This window comes from Brachycentrus maculatus, unplaced genomic scaffold, assembly GCF_059751285.1.
Source record: "Brachycentrus maculatus isolate JH-2025_06_01 unplaced genomic scaffold, ASM5975128v1 h1tg000001l, whole genome shotgun sequence".
NCBI lineage: Eukaryota > Metazoa > Arthropoda > Insecta > Trichoptera > Brachycentridae > Brachycentrus > Brachycentrus maculatus.
The window spans coordinates 180,736-204,926 of NW_028280756.1; positions in this window are offsets into that span (position 1 = coordinate 180,736).

The following is a 24,191-nucleotide window of genomic DNA, read 5'->3' on the forward strand; positions in this document are numbered from 1 at the left end:
AAAAAAATTATATTCATATATATTAACTTTAGTTATTTTAAAAATTACGATAAAAAAATACTTTGAGTGTGCATTATCAGACTGAGTGGGTATTGGCTATCGTACTGGAGGTCTCGGATTCCATTTTGAGGAGGGTAAAAATATAATAATTTGATAGAATAAGGTCTTGATAATCTGTTAATGAAAGAATGTTTTCTTTAAAATATCACATTAACTTTCGAAAGTTTCTTTCCGATGTTGCAAGCGCAAATAAGCGATTATTATTCATTGCAAGATATGGCTTCTCTAGTAAACTTCTACAGATCCTGTGGCACCCTAATTCACTGTCCACCGATGAAACTCTGAACACCGTCCACCCATCTTGATGATGGGCATCTTTGGGTACTCGTGTTCCGCTGTCGTCGGTTAGGATAGGTAGAACGCATTGGTTATCACACTATTTGCAAGTTTTGAATGAAAAGTGGTGCATATTCACCGTTTCAAAGTCACCCGCAATATAATTTGATTCAATCACACAAATAAATAAGGCGGTTAAAAATTAAATAAAATATTTGTGCCAGCTATTAAGATTATTGTCCGCCATAAAGGGTGGAAATTTTTTAATGTTCAAATCAAAGTAACGTTTATCGCTCATAAAGTGCCACAAAATGTTTATCAAAACTAGAACTGTTACCATATTCTACCGAGTCAAGGGACTTGTAATAATACGACCTCATTTAACTATTGGATTAAAGAAACATAACACGTGAATTACTTCCAATTGGAAATGTTCTGCAAAGTAGATAAGGTTTTATTTGCAATCGCTGTATATTACGTTGAAGTATTTTACCACTGATATTGCTAACGGGTCAATTATACCACTCAACTATTTTTGCAATACCCCTTTTCTATACAGAAGGCTAGAAACTTTTGAGATATAATTTTTGTAATGCATACAACTAATTATTTATTATTTTATTCATTATACGTTCACAACTATTTCATTGTTTTAAAGTAAGTATGTTATTATTTCTTAGTATTATACATAAATACTTATAGGCGGGTACTCTTCAAATAAAATTTAAAAAAAAAAACCGAAAAAATACGAAATCATGGAAATTATTCAAATCTACACATATGAATTTTATATTTTTACGAAATAAAAAATATGTTATAACAGAATATTTCTACATACATCTGCAACAATAAAAACTAATTCAATTTGTTTATTTATAAGTATAAATAAGGGTTAAAAACTAGATTTGTTTTATTAAGAAATCCTCAGGTTTGTTAATTGAAATAGATACGAGAGACATCTCGTAAGCGTAAGACAAAGCTTTGATGTTCAAGCTACGTCTACCTACCACTGACCTACTCACTGTTATTTCTGACCATAAGAAGAATTTTATTATAAATTTTCGTCACCTAATTGTAACAATAATATTCAATTAAATGTCATATTGAAATAATGATTAGTAAAAATAATACTGGTATAAACACAGCATAAAAACACGTTATATTAATTTCCACTTACAACTACTGTTATTTTATCATTCTATATATTTTAAAGACGTTTTAAAATTCATGTTAATGTATATTATTCGTAATTTTGCGTATTAAAAAGCAAATATTTAAATACAAATTATAGATCTCCCTATCTCTGTATACTATGTTATGTACTGAACTGTGCCGCTACTAACCATAATAATAATTGTGTTTCGAGGTAACGTCACTATGAATAAGTCACTTTATATATTCCTTGGACACCTTAAGATATTGCCATTTGGTTGTTTCTTGTTTGTTGTGACAATCCACAACTCAATTATAACTTCTACAAAAGCCAAAATCATCTAAAAATCCAACGAACCGGTTCTTTGGTATTTATTAACAATTTCAATGAGAAATATAATTGAAATATAAAGAAATATAAAAGAAATATATTTTCTTAATATATGTATATGAATATGTCTTCGGAAACTTATAATCGCTCTTAAAATATAAGAAATGCAAAAAATGTTAAGTAATGCCTTTCACAATAGATTAAAAATTACTACTATTCTTATTATTTTTTGACTACTATTCTTACTTAATATTCTGTATATAAATTTAAATTAAACGTTTTTTATGAGATTTTATGAAGGAAACAGAGACACCTTGTAAAATTATACAAACGATTAACATTAAAATTAACGTGAATATAATCCGTAATATTAATATAATAAAAAACATTGTTTGAGTTTTTTCAATTTTAACACTTTAACTTTTTTTTTTTTAACAATTTTAACTCTGTGATGCTTAGTAACAAATTTCTTCACAATATGACAATACAAACATTCTTTACACTTATATTACATTCTTTAGTTATAGTTTAAATATAAATAGTTAACCGAATTTTATTTCAGCCAATTTTTAAGAAGGTTACATTAAAATATTTCGAACAGCTACTTATTCATAAATGCACTGATTAAATCGGCAAATTTAAAAAAAATTGTACTCGTATAAGCACAAAAATAATAAAACTCAATACTTCAGTGAGATTGATAATTCACTAATTTTATAATTATTTAACCTGTTTAACATTTAAATTTAAAATTCTAACATTTTAGTTGTATTGAATTTAATGCGGGTTTTATTCGTTAACTATCGTAAGCAGCACCAAATTAAAGTTTACAATCGTAATAAATTACAAACTCAAAGACTTTAGTAATTGCTGCAATAGTAGTAGACAGGTAGAGGGAGAGAGCAAAGGAATATCTGCTCTAAACTTAGTGTTGTCTGTTCGATTTATACATATCCTTAGTGTAACCACACAAGTTTCATTACAAAATATATACAACACTCCCGACATAAAATGTACTGATGTTACAGGCTACGGAAAAGTTTATCTACGATTTCCAAATGTTTATGAAGTAATTGTAATCGTTATTTTTTAACTAACTTAACTTTTATAACTTATATAATAAATAAATCAATGCCAAAGCTTTAAACATTCTTGTAAACTATTTACGAAGAAATAGAAACATTTTCTCTTATTTATGAGATTTTTTTCTTATCAATTTTTTGTTGTTGTTACTTATCTTGGCTTTGCTTTGTATTTTTTTTATCAAAGAAGCAAAACATTATAAAGAAAGTATTAATAATGATGATGACAATTTAATAGAAATATTTTTTTTCAGAAAAATACGGATTATATATATATATATATATATATATATATATATATATATATATATATATATATATATATATATATATATGTATATATACATATATATATATATATATATATATGTATATATATATATATATATATATATATATGTATATATAAATATAAATATATATATAAATATAAATATATATATATATATATATATATATATATATATATATATATATATATATATATATATATATATATATATATATAAATGTATATGTAATAATTTATTCACTCCATTTAATATATTATAATATTTTAAGCGTCTTTAATGCGCGGTTCACGGTTGATGACACCTCGCTTACTGTCTTCAATTCCGGGAAGCTGTGGTCACCCTGATATAGTAATAGGAGGTACGTACCTACCTGCTTAACGCTGGGGAGATATTTGCGGCAATGCCTACTCTGGCGGCCAATACTGTTTCGGTTTATGGTAATTTTATGGTTTTATGCACCTTAAAAAAAACGGTGTCTTTAACATTGGAACGATCCCAATTTGATGAGATCACATAGTCACTAAACCCAGTAGTCATTGTAAACTTGAATGGGGTTTTGTGACGGACACAATTCGCGTAAATTTTATATTACGCTGATTAAATGTTATAATATCCACAACAAGTGGTATATTTTCTGTATTTCTGAATCCTTAGACCGACTTGTTTATGAGAATAGCACTTTTACACGTCGATTGGTAAGCATGTTTGCAAAGACAGAGTGGTGTGGCGTTCTATTCTCTGTACCTACCCCTGCGGGGAAGCGGCGCGATGGTTAGTTAGTTAGTTAGTAATTTAAATATTTAATTAATTAGCTGTTTAGGTAAGAATATTTCTTAAATACATTTCGCGTTTATAAAACACGTATTGTTATGAGATGTAAGATAATACTAATTATCGCTTGCATGAATAATATTATAGGTGTAGCGCAATTATGGGATTTTTTATTTAACTAAAATATATAGAAACGTAAAAAATTACTTTGTTTTTTATTATAATTTCTTAGGCGTGTGAAAACATTGGCTTTTTTGGTATTTTTTTAGATTTTGAACTAGATATAGATTTTGTTTCTATTAGTACAATTATTTGTTTAAAACGACCGTCGCAAAGTTTCCTATTATCATGTGAATATTCTTTAAGAAGTAAAAGTCCACTGCGAGAGAAATAGAAATAATCCTGGGTGCAGTGGAGTGGTGTGCGGAGCGCGCGTTCTGGCGGACGTCTGCGGTTACTTACCGGTACCGGTTACCGCAATCATCCTCCTCTTCCAACTATCCGATGATGTATCCGCCGTCTCCTCCTTAACGCACAAAAGACGTCGTTGTGTCATACTTGAGTCGCTCTCGACAATTCTACAATATTATCTGTGAATGATTTATTTTCTTTCGGACATAATCAATGAAGGTTCTCTTGTATCCGTGGCCATTTTCTCTAATATTTCAGGTATGGATTTAATTTGATATGTTAACAACAGCATCATTCAATACAAAGATAGAATATTAGGATATTGTGGGTACTAGACTAACAAAGAGACTTTATTTTAACAAGTAACGAGTACCTATTGAGATATTCCTCAAAATATAAGTATATTCTTACATTTTGAGTGTGTCCAAATACTTGTTCACAAATCTGGATTATCTCCAATTATAGGAGTTACATTTCATATATTTTTTTACATCTCATCAAAGATGAAGAAGAATATGGAAGTATGGGCATTTACGGGGCTGACGACCGTCATAGGCTGGTTTAAGTGATCACTTTACACACGTGTAATATTCACCAATTCTACCCATTGTTGACAACCTACTACTTACTGTATGTATATGAACCAATATTGAAACATTATTCTTGAATCACTAGAACTTCACTAGAACTTTTCATCTCACCAATAGATGTCTCTAGTGAAGTTCTAGTGCTTCAAGAACAATGTTTCAAAGTATTAAATAAAAATTATATTCAAATCCGAACTATGAAAACCTAAGGTTTGGTACTATTTTGATGATGATTATATTTTTACCGTAGACTATTCTTTCGTTTTTATTATTCGTTTATTTTTATTTTTTATGTCATACATAAGTTTTCCACTTGTGTACTCTAATCTGGCTATATTATTAATAAATTTAATCCGCTCCTTTTAATGAGAGCAATATTTAAATACTCTCAAATTCGATGTAAATCGCATTTTTCTGATTTTACGCATAAACTAAAGTAGCACGCATATTCACGGGTTGGATCGTTAAACTCGGATTGTCGCTGCTGCTGCGATCCGGACGTGCTGAATTAAACTTTACGCCAATTATTAGTCAAATATATGCAGTGATTAATTTTTTCATGTCCGATATTCGACAAATGCTTGTGACTCAGGCGGTTTATTTACAACGTATAATCGTAAAAATATTTATATATTTAAATATTATAATTGTTACAACATTCTTAATATGTAATATAGTATTGCATAGGTATGTATGTTGTGTACGAGTATATCAACTATACGAGTCTAAATTGTTATTTCATTTATAAATTTATAATTAAAATGTAACATTGTTTTAAATTATAATGTCTACCGGATTCGAAGCTAATCGCTTTGATTTCGAAACCGGTAGACATTATAATTAAGTTATAATAAAGTATTTAAAGTTATAATTTAATCATAAAATGAAAAGTCACAAAGATAGTGCTTCAAATATAAATTATAATAAATTTATGTTTTGTTTTTACATTGTAGTTATATGATTGATATCTCATGAACCCAAGAAACAAAAAAATAAAATATACCATACTTAGGATGATACTTAAACATTTGTAGTAGAATTTTCGCATAACCCCGGGATATTGATACATTTTAAAACAATTCTTATTTGTTTCGTAATGTTTATTTATTGAAAAAGATAATGAAAACTTCGTTGGCTATCCAAATTATTATTATTACTGCGATAACAAGTAAAATAATGTAAATACACGTAGTTCTACTTAAAATAATCATTTAATGCGAACCAGAGACAGTAATTATTTAGATCAATATATTGTAGTATAGATATCTCAATAGAGACCGAGATGTTTTATGAGTATAAAATATGAATATCATAATATGAGTATTTATTTTCTATAGGGTCCGCCATCTAAAGTTTTTTTTTTCAACTAGTGCTTATTTCGTGAATGGTAACACTTAGCTCATGTTTGATTTGACAGATAATTAGTTTTATCCTTCCGCTGAGCGAATATGGTTGTGTATACGCTTGAACAACGCTAGGAAATATTGCGACATTACTTTGAAAATCATGGTAATGTTGCAGAATGTGTGCGAAAATTGCGTACGGTTTTTGGAAGCAGAGAAGCACCGTCAGCTCCGTATGTTCGTTATCTTGTGAAAAAAGTGAAAGAAACTGGCATCCTCATCGATAAACCAAAGCGTGAAAAGCCAAAAACAGTGCGTACACCCGAGAATATCGATGTTGTGGCAGAAAGTGTGCGTGAAGCGCCATCAACATCAATTCACCGTCGTTCTCAACAATTGAACATTTCGGAGACATCATTGAGACGAATTTTGCATAAAGACCTTGGTATGACGCCATACAAAGTCCAATTGGTTCAGGAGTTGAAGCCAACTGACCATCCAATGCGTTTTCGCTTCGCTGAGTGGGCCTGCGATCGACTTACAGAAGATGCCGATTTTGCCAAAAAAATCATCTTTTCGGATGAAGCTCATTTTGATCTTGGCGGGTATGTAAACAAGCAAAATTGTCGTATTTGGGGCACAGAAAACCCGCACGCATACATTGAAAAGCCGGTACACCCAAAACGAGTCACTGTTTGGTGCGGATTTTGGTCCAGAGGCATAATTGGGCCATTTTTCTTTGAAAATGAGCAAGGAGTGGCCGTTACAGTCAATGGCGATCGTTATCGGGCCATGTTGAACGGATTTTTGTTCACAAAAATTGAAGAGGAGGATATTGGCAACATTTGGTTTCAACAGGACGGCGCTACGTGCCACACAGCCGAAGCTACACTCGATGTTTTGCGCCCTGTTTTCAAAAAAAAAAAGTTATTTGGCGGACCCTTTATTTACAGAGGTAATAAATAACCTTACGTTAATTAACGTAATAATTGCGTATTGTGCCAAAATACCAACTAAGCCAAAAATAAAATTTTCCAAATATTGATTTAATACTCTACCTAAAAACTCAATAACTCTACACAATAATAAATATGCAAGTTTGAGATATCAGGATCTAAAAAAAACTTTAACTTCGCAAATAAAAATATAGGTTCGAAGGGCTAATTGATATTAGTGCAAAAAGCTTCGCCGTGTTGACCTGAAGGGTTGACATTTTGATTTTTGGCATGAAAGGTCTACCTGGGTTGTTAGTCCGAAGCTTTTACTTTGGTTCATTCGAAAGTCTTGCCTTGTTGACACTAAAGGTTTGTCTTTATTGGCTTCATTTTATAGTCGAACGTTCTACGAGAGAAATTTTCAAAGCTTGAATTGTTTCAAATTCAAAATAAATTTAATGTTACATGTTTTTTTACAAATTATACAACAATTCAAATCACAGGTAAAACCGGGTAAAAACAACAGTGAATATGTTATATCTGTATGTAATTTGAATTATCATGAAATAAATGTTTATTTTTCGTTGAAAATTACAATGTCGAAATGCTTTATTACGAGATTTGGAGTTTTTAGATAAATACGTATATTATGTTTCGTAACTTTGAATTTAAACAGAGCTTTATCAAAATATTTTGGAAAAACAATGAACAGGGAGTTTATTACAAAATTTATGGAAGAAAAAATACTATGTTTTTCACGATGAATAATTTTAGACAAATTCTTCAACAATAATGAGTCATTTTTGATAGTATAACTTTCACTTAGTTCACGTGGGGTATCTACCTGGGGTACCCATCATCCAAAATGATAGGTTGATACCCCATTGTTCATGAAAACGACGCGATTTGTAAACCGGTCGTTATTAATATTATTTTTAAAAATAATTTCATACCTCTACATACAGCTTTTGCATTTGATCGAATAAAAATATTTATAGACAATCATGATAAAAGCTGCTTAAAAAAAGTACTTTGGCTAGTGGTATTTTCCAGTAGCGTATTAATGCACAGATAAATATAATTTTTTCGATAAAATTCATCATACTTTTTCGTCCGCATATCGACATTTTATGTTTATTTCAATGTATATATACATTTTAGATATCAATTTTCCAAACCTAAATTTCGTGTCGCTATAAGCCAACTTGTTAAGTGCATTATTATATATTTTTATTTGTAATGATATAATATTATTTTTTTATAGATTTATTACAAAACGTAGAAAATGAGTACGAATATTGTTGCTTTTGATTTTTTGTATGGCTGGCAACCAAACCTCATATACAGAGCCTTATAGCAAAATGATTTATTTCAACGTTCGATTTTTTTATTTTTACTTTTACGTGTTTATTTTTACGTTCATTTTTCTAATTTGATCTTAATATGGCACCGGTTTGGTTCTCAATTAATATTAAATATTGTTTTCATATTGAACTCTATTCATATATATTTTTTAATCGTTTACAGGTCTGATCTGAAAACGTGTCATTTTGTCTTTATAATTCAATGTAATTGGTTGTAGGGCATGTTTTAAAATATCTTATCACCAAACGTAATAAAATATTGATTAATAACAAAATAAAAATAAGTAAATGTAATTTAAAAAACTTGTGAAAAAAAATGTGCGCTACATAATTAATCACTTCGATAGTTTATTTTAGAATGATACTTCGGGCTCTGATTCAAATATTTGTGGAGCGTTAATTTGATGACTTCCAGCTAAAGAACAAGAATGTTTTCTCTAAATAGCTTCACTTCGCTCCTTGACAGTACCAGAATCAATCGAGACAATTTATTTTATTTTATTCTCGTTACTCGTCTCCGAATCTAAAACAATTCATTCCGAATAGAATGTTGTTTTTATATTATTTTTAATTACTCAGTTTTTTTAATCGACGCACATTTTGACTGTAGTAATATTCTTTACGAAGAAAATTTATTATCTTTATAAAGAAAAATATTTACTTACAAAGCGTATATTTGTTTTATAATAAAAATAACAAACAAATGAGATTTTTAGAAAGAAAACACTTATTTGTAAGTAGAGAAATTTCATTGCAAACCAGGCATTTTTAATGAATCACAATATATCTGAAAGATGAAATTTTATAAAAGACTCTTATTTTATTTCTGTACATATAAATTAAAAAAGAAAACACTTTCATGAAATCACTTGTCTCATTAAAGTTAATTAAATTAAGCGATGGACAAGCGAGTTTTTTTTTTAAATATATTAAAATAAAATTCCGTGAATTTCGGAGCAAATTTTTAGTGACAAATTGATATGAATTAGTCTCTCGTGTAAGATCTAAAGGCAATTTATTCGTAATGTCTCCTAAAACGAACCGGCTGTTGTCTAAACATAAATTAATTGGACGGCGAGAGAATTCCTTCGTGGAAGTGTCCGGACGTGATGCTATTTTGTGACTTATTTCAACTTTAAAAAATTTATTTCAACTCAACAACATATCACGAGTGAAGATTTTGTAAGTATTTCAGTGATATTTATAATTTTTGATAAACACTCGTATTACTATTTATACTACCTACTACCGCTACTAACCATATTACTAATTACTACGTTTACGCCATTTTCTTGCAGGAGGATAGAACTTGCAGAACTTGCAGAACTTGGATAGAACTTGCGGAAATGTAAAAAATATTATTGTAACAAAATATAAAAGTACACGGGATTGGTCACATTTCCTTCATAAGAAATAATGAATTAGTTAATAAAATAGTTGATGGATGATAAATTTCCCTCAAGAATTTGATAAAATACCCAATAAGCACCATTGAGTGATGTAAAGGTTTAAATTTAAATATAGTACCTACATATGCGACACAACCAGTATGTTTACATGCGTTACATACATATTTTTTGTATAGAATAGAGTATTTAAAATATGGATTTAATCCGTATTAAATTATAGCATATTAAGTACCATATAATATATTTTTCAGACCATGTTTCACAAAAATGTATGTCTGATGATTTAAAATGTAACTAGGAAATCAATGTTTTATTTGATATAAATATTAAAATTACGTAAGTACTCGCACATATTAATGTAACAAGTCGAATAAGTTTGAATTTTTAATAAAAGTATATATAAGTGAGAGATGTTGTAGGTTTATCCTAAATTAAATTATTATTACTCGAAAGCCTGAGAGATACTCGTAGATACTAATTAGATTATTTTTTACTGTTACTACAGAATATGTATTAAACGAAATTTGAATTTCTTGCTTTACTCTCCACCTGTTTTTTTCGTATAAAAATCTTTTTTTCACTAAACACCCTCATCGTATTTTATCGTGCAATATTTAGAGTGAAAATATGTTGAAAGAAAATAAGAATGAAATAATGAAATCGTAAAAGCTTCATTAAAAAAATATTAAATTTATAATATGTATGTATATAAATACTTTTAAATATTTAAATAAACAATTAGTTTTTGTTATTCAATAATAACAATTAAATACCAAACTAAAAAATAAAAAATTTACAATTAAATACCAAAACTTTACAAGCAAGTATTTAAAAATAATCATAAATTGTGAAAATAAAGTAGGTAAGTGCGTACAAGTATATATAGCAATATATAATTATATGAACGGATTTGATATTTAAATAAATTTTTGTGTTAAATTAAACTGTCATAATGATTCAGTACTCGTTGTCTAGTACAATGCGAGTAATAATAATGTCAGGGGAAATTATTATTTGCTTGACCTATTTTGTTTTGAAAATAAATCCTCATGGGAAGGAATAAGTTCAGAAGTTTTTTTTGCGGACGTGGAGTATGAATTTAATTATTGTGAGAAGTTCCTTCATTAAAAAACTTTCGTCGTTTTTTACTTCTTATTTTAATTTTAATTTAATGCTGGTAAAAATATGTTTATAACCATAATGCGCAATGAGTAACATTAATAACTGTATATTTTCCAGTCCTTATATTACACGTGTTATTATTGGATTCTGGGAGTTAAGTATTTAAAGTGGAGTTCACTGCGACTAGTTGTTACCGGACTTGGTTAATGCAAAGTTAGAAGTTTGACACTTTTCCCATTTAATTTGCATGTTTCTGAAACCACTGGTCAAGTGAAAAGCACGAATACGACCGCTGAATAACCAGATTTTCGTTCAGGTACATTTAAGGACACGTTACTAAGAGGAAAATTTTAAAGCAATTAACGGAAAATGAACGTAAGATGAGTGTTTACGATACACAATTTAACTTTCTAAATAAACATTTTACTTAAAAATATCGTAGGAAGCGTGATGGTGAGAATTAAAAATCATAAATATGTGAAGTAGCAACGCTTTATTGATGCCTAAAATGTATAAAGGACATATTACCCAAAATATGTTAAAACATAGAAAGGAGAGAGAATGCTGGGAACAGAGTGAACGATGCACTCAGTTATAGCAAATTAACCCATCAATGAAAGCTAAACTGGCAGTACACAACAGAGTCCTGGTTCCAACCCTATTGTATGGAAGTGAAACATGAAGTTGGCAAAAAAGGATGAAAGAAGACTGAATGTAGTCGCAATGAGATCTCTCAGAAGAATGAGCGAAAAAACGATATGTGATAGATGTTCGAATAGTTAGAATAGAACTCGTAAATAAGGAAGGAATGCAAAGCTGAGATAAACATAATCGATAAAATTGAGAAAAGTGTGTTGAGATGGTTTGGACCTGTGGAACGAATGAGTGGGGAAAGAATGGTATAACAAATTTATGAGGCGAATGTAGTTGAAAAAAGGTGCGGAGGAAGACTGAGAAAAACTTAGCACGATCAGGTATGCCAAATACTTGAAATCAGTCAGGTTGGGAGTCGAAATAATCGGCGGGTATGTATGAGGACATGCATGAACGTGGAAGATGCGAAGAATGTTTGCAAAGACAGAGTGATGTGGCGTTCTATTCTCTCTGCCGTATATATATATATATATATATATATATATATATATATATATATATATATATATATATATATATATATATATATATATATATATATATATATATATATATATATATATATATAAATATATATATATATATATAGATGTACATATATATACACATATAAACATATATATATATATATATATATATATATATATATATATTTATATATATATATATATATATATATATATATATATATATATATATATATATATATATATATATATGTATATATATATGTATATATATATATACATATATATATATACATATATATATATATATATATATATTTTTTTTTTTTTTAGGTTTTTGAATATTGAAATTACGAAATAGGGAATTAAACACCCTGTAACAAAGGTATTTAAGGAAACAGATTCAACATATAAATAAAAAATACGTTTAGACATGAAGCCTTAGACCTTAGAGGATACCTTTATTGATTGATATGACCACATTCTATTGATAAAAGGTTTTATATTCCAAAATACACTTTCTCACCATTAGTTATACCTACTTAAGATTAAATTTATAGTATATCCTTCCCAGAAATCTAGTTGTTATAAGACAATATATCTTGTCCTTGTAAGCCGTCGTCAATTAGAGATTGACCGCCTCCTGTTTGAATGTGGTTAGTAGTCCGGATGCTGCGAAATTCTTATACTGCTTATACGACAAGGCCGAGGGCTTGAATCGGAATCAGTAATGCCTCGGCAATACAAGAAACCGAGAGTCATGCTTTTTAAAGTGGTCACGAGTAATATGCCTTACCGGGAGTTCTGGGAACTATGAGAATACTAAGGTATACCTATTTTCATATTGGATAATTGATATCGTTGATACCTGATACGAAGAGTTTAGAAGAAGATTTCTCGCCAAACTGATTCACCAAAAAATATATGCACGATAAATCAACGTTTGTACATTTTACCGCCTTAATAACTTAACGTTGTTGTTTGCTTTAAACGCTTTACTCAGAATACAAATATACTTACTGACTTAAGCATCCTGTTACCTTTATAAATAATACATAACTTATTCACTTAACTCAATAATGGTTTTGTTAAATTCTTGAAAGATTATACACATACTTATACGAGTACAACTTTTTGCGTAGGCACAAATAGGAGGTAATATTATAAAATATATAAAAGAAATTTTTACATAAAAAAATGGCTCGCGTTACAAAAAAAGAAGAGATGAAGCTTTGTACACAAATGTATTTTAATTTATACATCCAGCATGACAATAAACAATCAGCCAACAAGAAAGAAATATAATAAGTCCGTGATTTATAAGAGCAATAAAGTATGCGTAATCCATTTTTGTAATAAACAGTCTATTATATTTCGTGATTTAGCATTCACCCTGTCTCATACGTCGCGCATTGTAACTAATACTATACTAGCGACCTGTGGGTGTTAAGTAAAGGATATATGACTTCTGTAAAGATTAGTGTCTCGAGATTTTGCTATACCAACAATCCTGTTTTAATCCAACCTGGGAATGGTAATTAAGACATATTTTATACAGGCATTATCCAATGTTTTATGGTTAGTTAAAATGCCATTATTGTCTATGCCATAATTTTGTTTATGAGGAGAGTCCTTGATCTCTTGTTCAATTAGTAGCTTAATGTTGTGTTATATATTGCAAAAAGGTTTTTTTTAAACATGTACAATTTACCCTATCTTTAAAATTATAACTTAAGTGGGCACTAGGAAAATAATCGGTCAAAGTTCGTTCTTATTTCCGCTCGACACTTTATAGTTAAAAAAAAGTACTGGTAAACTATCTTGTGTGTTTTTCATATATGGCACTACTTTTTACGGAAGGTATATCAAAAGGACCTGTTACTATAACTATTTGTCACTATAACAGTGGCAAACAGGGCAGCGCATTAATAAATAAAAATATTATGTTATAAATCTTTCTAACCACTTTCTAAAAAAGTATCACGTAAAAAAATACAAAAAAGTGCTTAATATATTTCGTAATTTATCGTAATAAAACACTTGTTTTCATATAAATAAGACATTTGGTTTTCGGGATGATATGAATTGTATTGTTTTCAACAAATTTGTAAAACAACGTACCTATAACTACATTGATAGCGATGTTAATACGAATATATGAGTAAAAGTACTAGTCGTACCAATCTGGTATGATGAATGAACGATGGATTATTTGATATTTAAGAGAATCTTGGTAAGATGCATGCCGATACTATTTGTGTCCAACGGACACACCTCATTATCTTGTCTGTTTGCTTGAAAGAGTTTGTTTTGTTAAAAATACATAAAATATTTCAGAATTTCTTAAAACAATATTTGTTCGAGATATCCGCCGTGATATTTCTTACAAACATTTAACGAAAATTCGCCATAAACAAAAATGACAAAATTTAATACATAACATGACACCACCCAATTCAAAGAGTACAAATTCGCCGGCTGTCAAATTGCTAGGCGTGTTCTTAGATTCTGATTTCTCTCTTGAGACTCAAATAAGCGAAATAACAACTACATGTTTTTATCAGCGAAGGCAAATTAAAAATATTTGCAAGAACCTGCCGGTTGATGCTGCCAGTCAGTTGATAAATGTGTTGATAGGTTAGGTTAGGTTAACGGTAACGGTAGGTATATATATCATGTATATACACGGGTCCACTAAAAAATAAAATGACTCGACTGCAATCAGTTTTAAACGCTGCAAAAAGATAATTTTGTTTAAATTCTATATTTAGTCACATCACCCCACTACTTTACCAATTTAACTGATTTTCAGAATGAGTTGAGAATAAACTCGTGCCTTTGCTGTTACGTGTCGATGGTGTGGAATGCTCTTTTCCAGTTAGAAATACTGAGAGCGAGATTTTTAGAAAATCTTTAAACGTATTTGTTTGCTAAATAATTTCCACTGTCGCCTTTTCCCCAATTCAATTACAATGATGCGCTTCTTAGGTAATATTTTACGAAATTAAATATATAAAGTATCCTAAAATATTATTAAAAAACCAATATTTAAAATTTCTAAAATAATTGAAAACAAGTTCACGTCAACATAAGTACTACCAAGAACATTGTATTGAATTTTGTATCAGGCGATCAGACCTCAATAAAGTACAAAAGTTTTTTTCACAGCTGATAAATCGTTTAAACCATTTTCATTCTTTTATGGGAAGGGATGTTAAATCAATTTATTTATGGAGAAAATTTAACGATGCTTTCAACATTTTGAATTGACTAAATAAAACATGGTATTAAATAACTTTCAATTCGACCTCGCTTTAAATTGCAAGCGATAATATTTTCTCGTTAAAGAGATTATAAAATAATTGATTGAGAAAAAAACAGGATAATCGTCAGAGCGTATGAGTGTGTATTGTATTGTATTAGTATGCGTGTGTGTGTGTGTGTGTGTGTGTGTGTGTGTGTGTGTGTGTGTGTGTGTGTGTGTGTGTATCGTTGTTTTTATGGCAATTTAATTTTTAGGTTTATTTTAACCAAATGCATAAAGTGCTAATGTTTTTATCCAGTTACACGTTAACACACAATGTCGCTACCTTGTTCAGATTATGTGTATTACATTATATAATGATATTGATTAATAACAAGGTTACGTCACACAAAGCTTTACGTTATGTCAAAGCTCTGTTATATGAACAGGTAACAGGTAACAATATAAAGCAAGAATTTAGCTTTGTCGTTTGGGAAGCGATATACATATTTAATTATATTATCATTTCATAGTCCATGAAAGCTGACTACGTCATATCGATTATCACATTTCATTCACGAACTCGATTTACAATATTACATAACGCTTTACAAAATGCTATTTTTGAACTTCCTTTGCAAATATAACTTATTTGTAAAATCTAAAATTCGTTCCTCAAAAAATATTTTTAAATCCGTTATTTATTGTTTTGGCATTCAATTTGTGGTAGGACATGTTAAATTATAAACAAAACACTCGTTTTTTAACCACTTGAGCGTTTTATTTTTAACGACTTATTTCGGAAGCTACTGATGCTTCAATCTAGTTTGAATATGATAATACTATAATACATGTAACATATGTAGTAGCTTCCGAAACTAGTCGTTTAGAAATATAATAAGCCCAGAATGCCCAGAAAATGTACTATATCCCAGCAAAAGCGGCATATTTTTAACTTAATATTTACCAGCTACATGGCAGAAAGTGTTGTTTTTGCATTTTGAAGAAAATGTATTGTTTAATTATTTATTTTTTAATATATTAATTATTTTTCAAATGGAGAAAAACCTTTCAGGTTGTAACTAAAAATATCTGTTGCAAAAGAAAAATTCAAAGGGTGGCTTGATATTTATTTTTAATACATTCTATTATATGCTTAAACATTAAAAATGATCTCCGGAAAAATCAAGTTTTTTGATATATGACGTTGTTGAAAGGAGTGAGCGAAATGTGAAATAAATCTACCAAAAAAATCGTCAGTATTTAAATTCTTTTTTATTAAAATATTTTATTAGATTAGATAGATGAAATAAAGATTGGCCAACCTTAACTATGTCACATCACCTATTAGACTAGCAAATACATATTTTTTGTCTTTTGTGTCTTTTAAATCAGAGTAAAGTCGGTCGTTATAACCTAATAATATTGCTATAACTAGACGCGACGATGAATATTTTCAGAATATGAGTATGCCTTCACGTAACGTTTGTGTTCATATTCCGTACCCATTGTAGGTGCACAAAACACAATATTTCATTGCAGCTTTAGAAGAATAATAGCGAAACTATAACAAGATACACAGAGTCGTTAAGTTAAATAATAGCGTCCATGAAATTCAATAAAGGTAGCATCATAATATTATTATCTCAGCTTTATGTTCAGATCGAATTCCAGAGGAGAATTGCAAAAGCTCTAAATGAAAATGTGTGGCAAACAAATTGAGCCATACATTAGCGGGATGATGTTAATATCACAAGACGATATGAACCGAACAACGTATACTCGGTCACTCGAAACTTGACAATGCAATGGTTTATTTAATTTTTTATATTATTTGAAATTTTGAAATTACGAAACTTATTACCTATACATCATTAATATATATAATTCATAATCTTCTAACCAAAGACTCCACCAATAATAAAAATCGTAATCTGATTCGTAATCTACCACAAAAAACGCGCTTAGAGTGTCAGAAATGAAGATTCTAAGAAGCATAACAGGCAAGAGTCTACGAGATAGAATAAGAAATGCCAGGATCAGGGAAATATGCGAGATCGAAGATGTCGTTAGGTGGGGAAGGTAACGAAGGAGACAATGGTATGCGCATGTGACGAGAATGGAACCATCCAGACTCCCCCACATCGCACTGTACGGCCAATCCCATGGTAGACGACTCCCGGGCAGACTACCAAAGAGATGGGTCGATAGCTGGGAATCGAGATCGCTGGAGGCTAATCCCTCTTAAAAAACAGGCTGCAAGGCCTACAACAAGTTGAAGAAGAAGAAGAAGTAATGTGATATTTCAGATAAGGCAAATTAATAGCAACCGCAAAAGAAAACTGCTATTTGTGCCGCCGAAAACTAAAATCATTGTGCATTTCAGACAGACTAACTGATAGACGTCTCACTCTTCGATCATCTACAAATGCCACGAGTAGTATGATCTAATAAGCACTTTATTTTGGGAGCGTGTCTTTGCCATTACGGGCCCGATAACATGGAATGTTCTTCCTTTTTTCAAAATTATTAAGTTTATACAATGTTTTTCCTTATTTTTCTCCTTAATTGAATTAAAGATTATATTTTACCATTTTATCAATGTATTCTAGAAATTTGGAAAATTATTTATATTATTGTGTTTACTAAGCTGAATAGTAGAGTTGCCGAACACCGTGTATGTAAGAGCTTCGGACGGGTCGTTCTATACCTTATTCAAATCTTTTGTGCCGCCGGACTTGGAAGTAATTTTTTTAATTCAAAATGAAATGTAAATATAAACAGGATTCCCTCTTGCATTGTTACTTGTTGTGGTCGTTCTTTTCAATATATTTTTGTCCTTCGTCTTATTACATTTTCTGCAAGAAGAATGACTCATCCTCTCGTGAATAATAACAGTAGGATATAAGCTCCCAATAAAAGAATCTATGAGAAAATTCTAATCTAAATATAATATCATCCTTAAATAATACATAAATACTTATATCAAAAGTACGAAAAACAAACGAAATTTTTTAAAACCATTTTAAGCACAATCTATCTCAAACAGACATTTAAAAAACGATGAAGTTTATTAAGTTACTTCCAAAATAAAAAAGTTAAATCACAATTTGATTTATTATTAAAAAAAATAATACTAAATTTAATTTGGACAAAATATAAGTGTACTTTGAGATTTAAGTCTTCAGGCTTAGAGACCCGCCTATCTCTTAGCCAGAAAATTTACTACGTTACTATCAATATTATTCACCACTACCAAAGCTCTGTTCACACGTTTTCTGGTCTATTCATATACTAACATGCACTATGGGATTTCACTATAATAACAAATGAAGTATGTAAAAGAAAAGGCATATTAAAATTTTTATTTTATTATTTAAATTTCCAGAATGACACAGTAGCATCTCGGCTTGTACGAAAGATAACATTCCTAACATATGTAAGTGGAATAACCACCGTCTACACATTAATAAAACTAAATTGATTCATTCAGCGATCAGCAAAGTCAAATAATTCGTTAACCCAATCAAACCAAGTATTTTCAATTGTTCCTATAAGGCCATGTCATAAACTGGTACCTACCTACTGTTTTTATGTACGTAGAAGATGCGATGCAGTGAACGGAATGCAAAGCTATTGAATTACTGATAAATTAAGTGGAACTTTAGATCTTCAAATCAATATTACAATGCATTTCATTTTAATATCGTAGTAGTTAACTTCGTGGCTTCAATCCATATTATTTAGATATGTACATAGTGTTATATGTAGACAGTTGATATAATTAATACTTTTTTAGTTAAAAATTTTAAGAAAAAAAAAATATTTTACCTTAAGTATTACCACTCACCTATTTTTAAGTTTACCGATTTTGAGAGGTATTCATCTCTTTGTCAGGATAGTTACTAAATGTTGACGTTTTTAGTGAAAAAGTTTTCTCCCATAATTTAATCAAATATTTAATTTTACAGTGAGGTTTAAGCACTCATTAAACTATTTTAAGAAAATGCAGTGTACAAATATTATAATTATTAATTTTATTAAAATCGTATACGTCAAGTTTAGGGGTCGCGGGCATACTGCAAAAGGTTATCAAGACAATCCATATTATTATAGCATATGTACCATAATTTATGTGACGAGATTTATGAGTTTTTTCTTCTTCTTTTAAAATCATTGTAATGAATCAATAAAGTATATTTAGCCATGTAAATTTACTTCATTATTATTATTTGACTCGGTCAATTTCTGTTCTATTCTCATTCAATGTTCCTTATGAAAGTGCATGGTATTTTCTTAATTATTAATATTATGAAGTAAGGATATTAATATTATTAAGTGAGGTATCATTATCGATAAAATTAAGAAAGGTGTGTAATGGTTTGGACATGAAGAACGAATAAGTGAGGAAAGAACGGTAAAACAAATTTATGAGGCGAATGTAAGTGGAAAAAAAGGCAGAGGAAGACCGAGAAAAACATGACAGAATCACGTATGCCAAATACTTGAAAGTGGTCAGGTTAGGAGTCATAACAATCGGCGGGTATGTATGAGGAGATGCATGAACGTGGAAGAGGCGAAGAATGTTTGCAAAGACAGAGTGGTGTGGCTTTCTATTCTCTCTGCCTACCCCTGCGGGGAACCGGCGTGATGGTTAGTTAGTTCGTTAGTTAGTATTAAGTAAGGTGATAAGTAATCCGCTTCAAATGCCAGTTCAGGGCAGTATTAAATAACTATTGGAATCAAAACTCACTAATATTTACTTTGGCCTAGCTTAATCGCTAAACGAACTAACCACATTCGAGAAGTAGAAATAAAATTAGATTTTTTCAGCACCCTTTAGGTGATAATTCACAAAAATACCGATAATAGCCAATTATCATCGTAACACTACAGAAGCTAAGAAATATACATATTTTACAGGAAAAAAATCTTACTCTACCGATTTTTTTCAGGTTTACATAATCCTTGTCTACTTGTACAAATTTTGTAGATCTTTATATTGTACGACGCGATGCCTGTATTCTGTTTTAACTGCTCCAATAGATACATGTTGATCTTCGTTTTCCTTCCTTCTCTTCTATTTTCCCCTGTATTATGGTAATGATATGGTCGTGCCGCAGAATATGTCTTATCTTTTTCCAACTTCTGCTTTCCATTGTTTCTAAGCAGGTACTTTTTCTTTTACTCATTCTAAAATCTCTTCGTTTGTCAATATTTCTGTCTTTCTCTAACACCATCCCCATTATGTCTGTATAGTATTACATTTAATATCACTAGACTGATTTTCAAAACATGCAAACAAAGCATTCCGTATTTTTGTGGGTAATTTTTACCCAAAATGGGCCCGTTTTTATGTTATCTTCATTGAAAAACAATATTATGATAAAATTACGCCATTAAATACCCCTATTGCATTAAAAACGCAAATGATTTCTTATTACAGGAATAACGTCGAAGGCGTGAAAATGTAGCTAAGATAATAGCATTAGGTGGATATTGGTATTACCTAGTATAAGAATATCTTGCCAATTTATCTCGCCGCTACTCGCTACGCTTAGAAAGCAATTTCCAATATAATTATACCACGATGTTAAACAAAACGATAATGCCACATAAATATGAGACATCACCCATCGACTATCATCGCACAGAAGATATGTATAAAGAGAGGCAGGGAGATAGCTCTACAAATCGACTACACCGTTGTCTAGTGCGAGATTCCAACCCAGAAATTAATTGCATCTCAAAAACGAATTAAAATCTATCGAAAGGTAATTTCATTTAATAAGTTTTTAAAAGCAATTATCGCTTGCACGAGCTTTCTATAATCCGATATTAAAAGTTGTTTGGAACGGATCCAGATTTAAAAGGTTAATTGAGTATGCTAATATTATGGTATTTGCTCAGTAAACGCTTCTCTTCAGGGAGATTCAACTTCTGTTCGGTAATGATAATGAATATCTGAATATTGAATACGGCGGATATCGCGGACAAATTTCAGAATCATTACTATACGTGATCAAAATGCTAAGTAACGATAGTATTACACTTACATTTTTAATTGTACTTTTTGCAAATATCAATCACTGGTACTTTTACTTAATAATGTGATTATTTCATATGATCAAAATCGATAATTTATTTCTAAGGTTTAATTCAAGTAAATGATTTTTTGAGTAGGATCATATGTACCTTCTCTATACCTACTATGCACATATACATGTTATGTATAATACAATATACTCGTATAAATATAAGTAAATACATGGGGATAATTTTGCATATGAGTGCAGTGTAGAATACCTTATCTTTATAAAAAATTATAATCTAAATGACGCAAAATCGGCCATTGTGGTATTTCAGGCCACGGATGTCTTACACAGCAGCAAAAATTTAACTGAAGTATCGTTAATAAAGTGTTTGTTGGTGTTTGATGGTTGACAAGACGAGACTGAAACTTTATATATTTAATAGCACCCCTTATATGAAGCCTGCAATACCTCAGCTTTCAGTAGCTCACCTGTTCGCCTTGTAAGAATTAAAGATATGAAGATTTGTAGTGTTCTTGTCTAAAAATACCTTCAAAAGACGAAGTGGCCGTTTCCCTAACTTTACGAGTAAATGAAACCAGTTTTAGTGTCGGCCGCAACTGCTGTAAATGTTTAAATCTTGTATTGTGATTGTTTATACAATGGCGATAAAAGATCTCTCACTTACATTAGGAAACCCGCTGCTGTTTATATTTCCTCCGCTTTTGATCCCTTATTTTGTTTTCATCTCTTCAGTGGCACAAAGGTATAAATAACGAAACCTATTAAAGTGTCCATCATATACATATACATATACGTTATACAAACAAACACTGCCAAATTGTCTGCTTCTAGTATTATTCGTTGTTCTGTGTAATATTTTTTTTCTGATGAAATTGTAATAAAAAAAAATCACCGAAAATGAATATGAAAATTTCTGTTTCTACCACCGTAAAAAAAATTAAAAATAATAATGCGATGATATACTCATGATTGAAATAAATGTTTACATCTAATTAGTTAACAATGGAAAAAATAGGCCGAATATGGATTGTGTGTAGCTCTGAGCTTTGGTCACAACATGATTTCACGCTTCCATTAGCTTCTCCCAAATTTCGCCAATTTCAAGCTCTGGCGAGATTCAAGTCCTACATCCAAAACAATATTCCATTACGGTTTGCTCTCAATTTAATTATAAAACATGCATTGAATTGTGTATTCTCCATTCACATTTACCACTCATGATGTTCTTTTATGAACATAAGGACATCTTAATTATTTCTACCAAATTTCTCTTAATGAAATATATAAAAAAATAAATATTTATAATGAGGTCACGCAATAACACATTTATGACGTAATATTTTTTTATATTTCTCGACAACAATTTTTTTGCGAATTCAATTTGTTAGTAATAAATGTGAGGTATCGTCGATAAAAAAGTGAAAAATACGATAAAAAAACGGTAAAATACAGATAAATAAAAAATTAAATGCACATTATAATTTCTTCTTCTTATTATTTGACCACAATCATTAGGGTACTGCGTTGAATCGCGTCGGAGTTAACTCGATATTCCTTTCAAAGTTACATGTAACCTCATGGTCCCTGATACCTTTGCATTTTGCTATTCTCGCGATATTTGGTACTCTATCAGATGTTTCAACCCCTACGGATAACAGAAAGCGCACAAACTCCATCATCAGGTTCAAATTGACTGTCGAATTAGTGGCGTAAGTTATCATAATACGTATAAAATGGCCCGTAACGCAAATGTAAGGATACAAAATGAAAAAAAGGTCACGATCTTCACTCAGCTCCATAAAATGGTAAATGAAAAAAATGCGAGACTCAAAAACTTTATGAAAGTTCCCTTTTAGAGCTTCATTAAGTACATACACAAAAAATATGATCAGTTTTTAAAACGTAAACTGTTTGTTATTTGTACAATATTATTCGATGAAAATTCGGATTGAATATTTTGTTTATTTGAAGTGGATTTCAAATTCTGCAGCTCGAAATAGCATTTTGTTTTCGCGTGTCTATGTTAATTGTTACTGCTGACAATTCGTCTGACCTAAATTGGGAGGATGCAAGGGAGCTGGCGGCCGACAGAAAAGCCTGGAGACAGTTTGTGGACTCCATATGCTCCACTTAGGGAACGGATATGTTTGAATAATAATGTTAATTGCCGTTAAATTATTATTTTGAAATCATTAAATTATGTTTTTATTTAATTTTTATAACCCTCGACTATAAAGCTGTTATTGTAACATAGTTATATAATACAGTTAGTATTAAATTGAAGTATCTCGTCATCATCTCATCTCAACAATCATCCTTTTCTAACAAAAGTTTTTTTTATTTGACGAAAATGCATAGGAAATTTCTGGTATGTTTTTTTGACAAAGAACTCAAACGTGAGTGATTTATTCTCAAATCTATTTACCCTCACGATACCAGATACGTGTTTTAATAACAAATACAGTTAAGGGTTAATAATGATTTATCAAATTAATTTGTTATTTAAACGGATTAAATTAACATATCATGCATAGGTACGGCAAAATTTTCCCAAATATCATTATTTAAAAATTAAACTAATTGAAAATGTCGATTTTCTTGTTAAATGGTATTCTTGCTTTTTCAGGTCAGCAG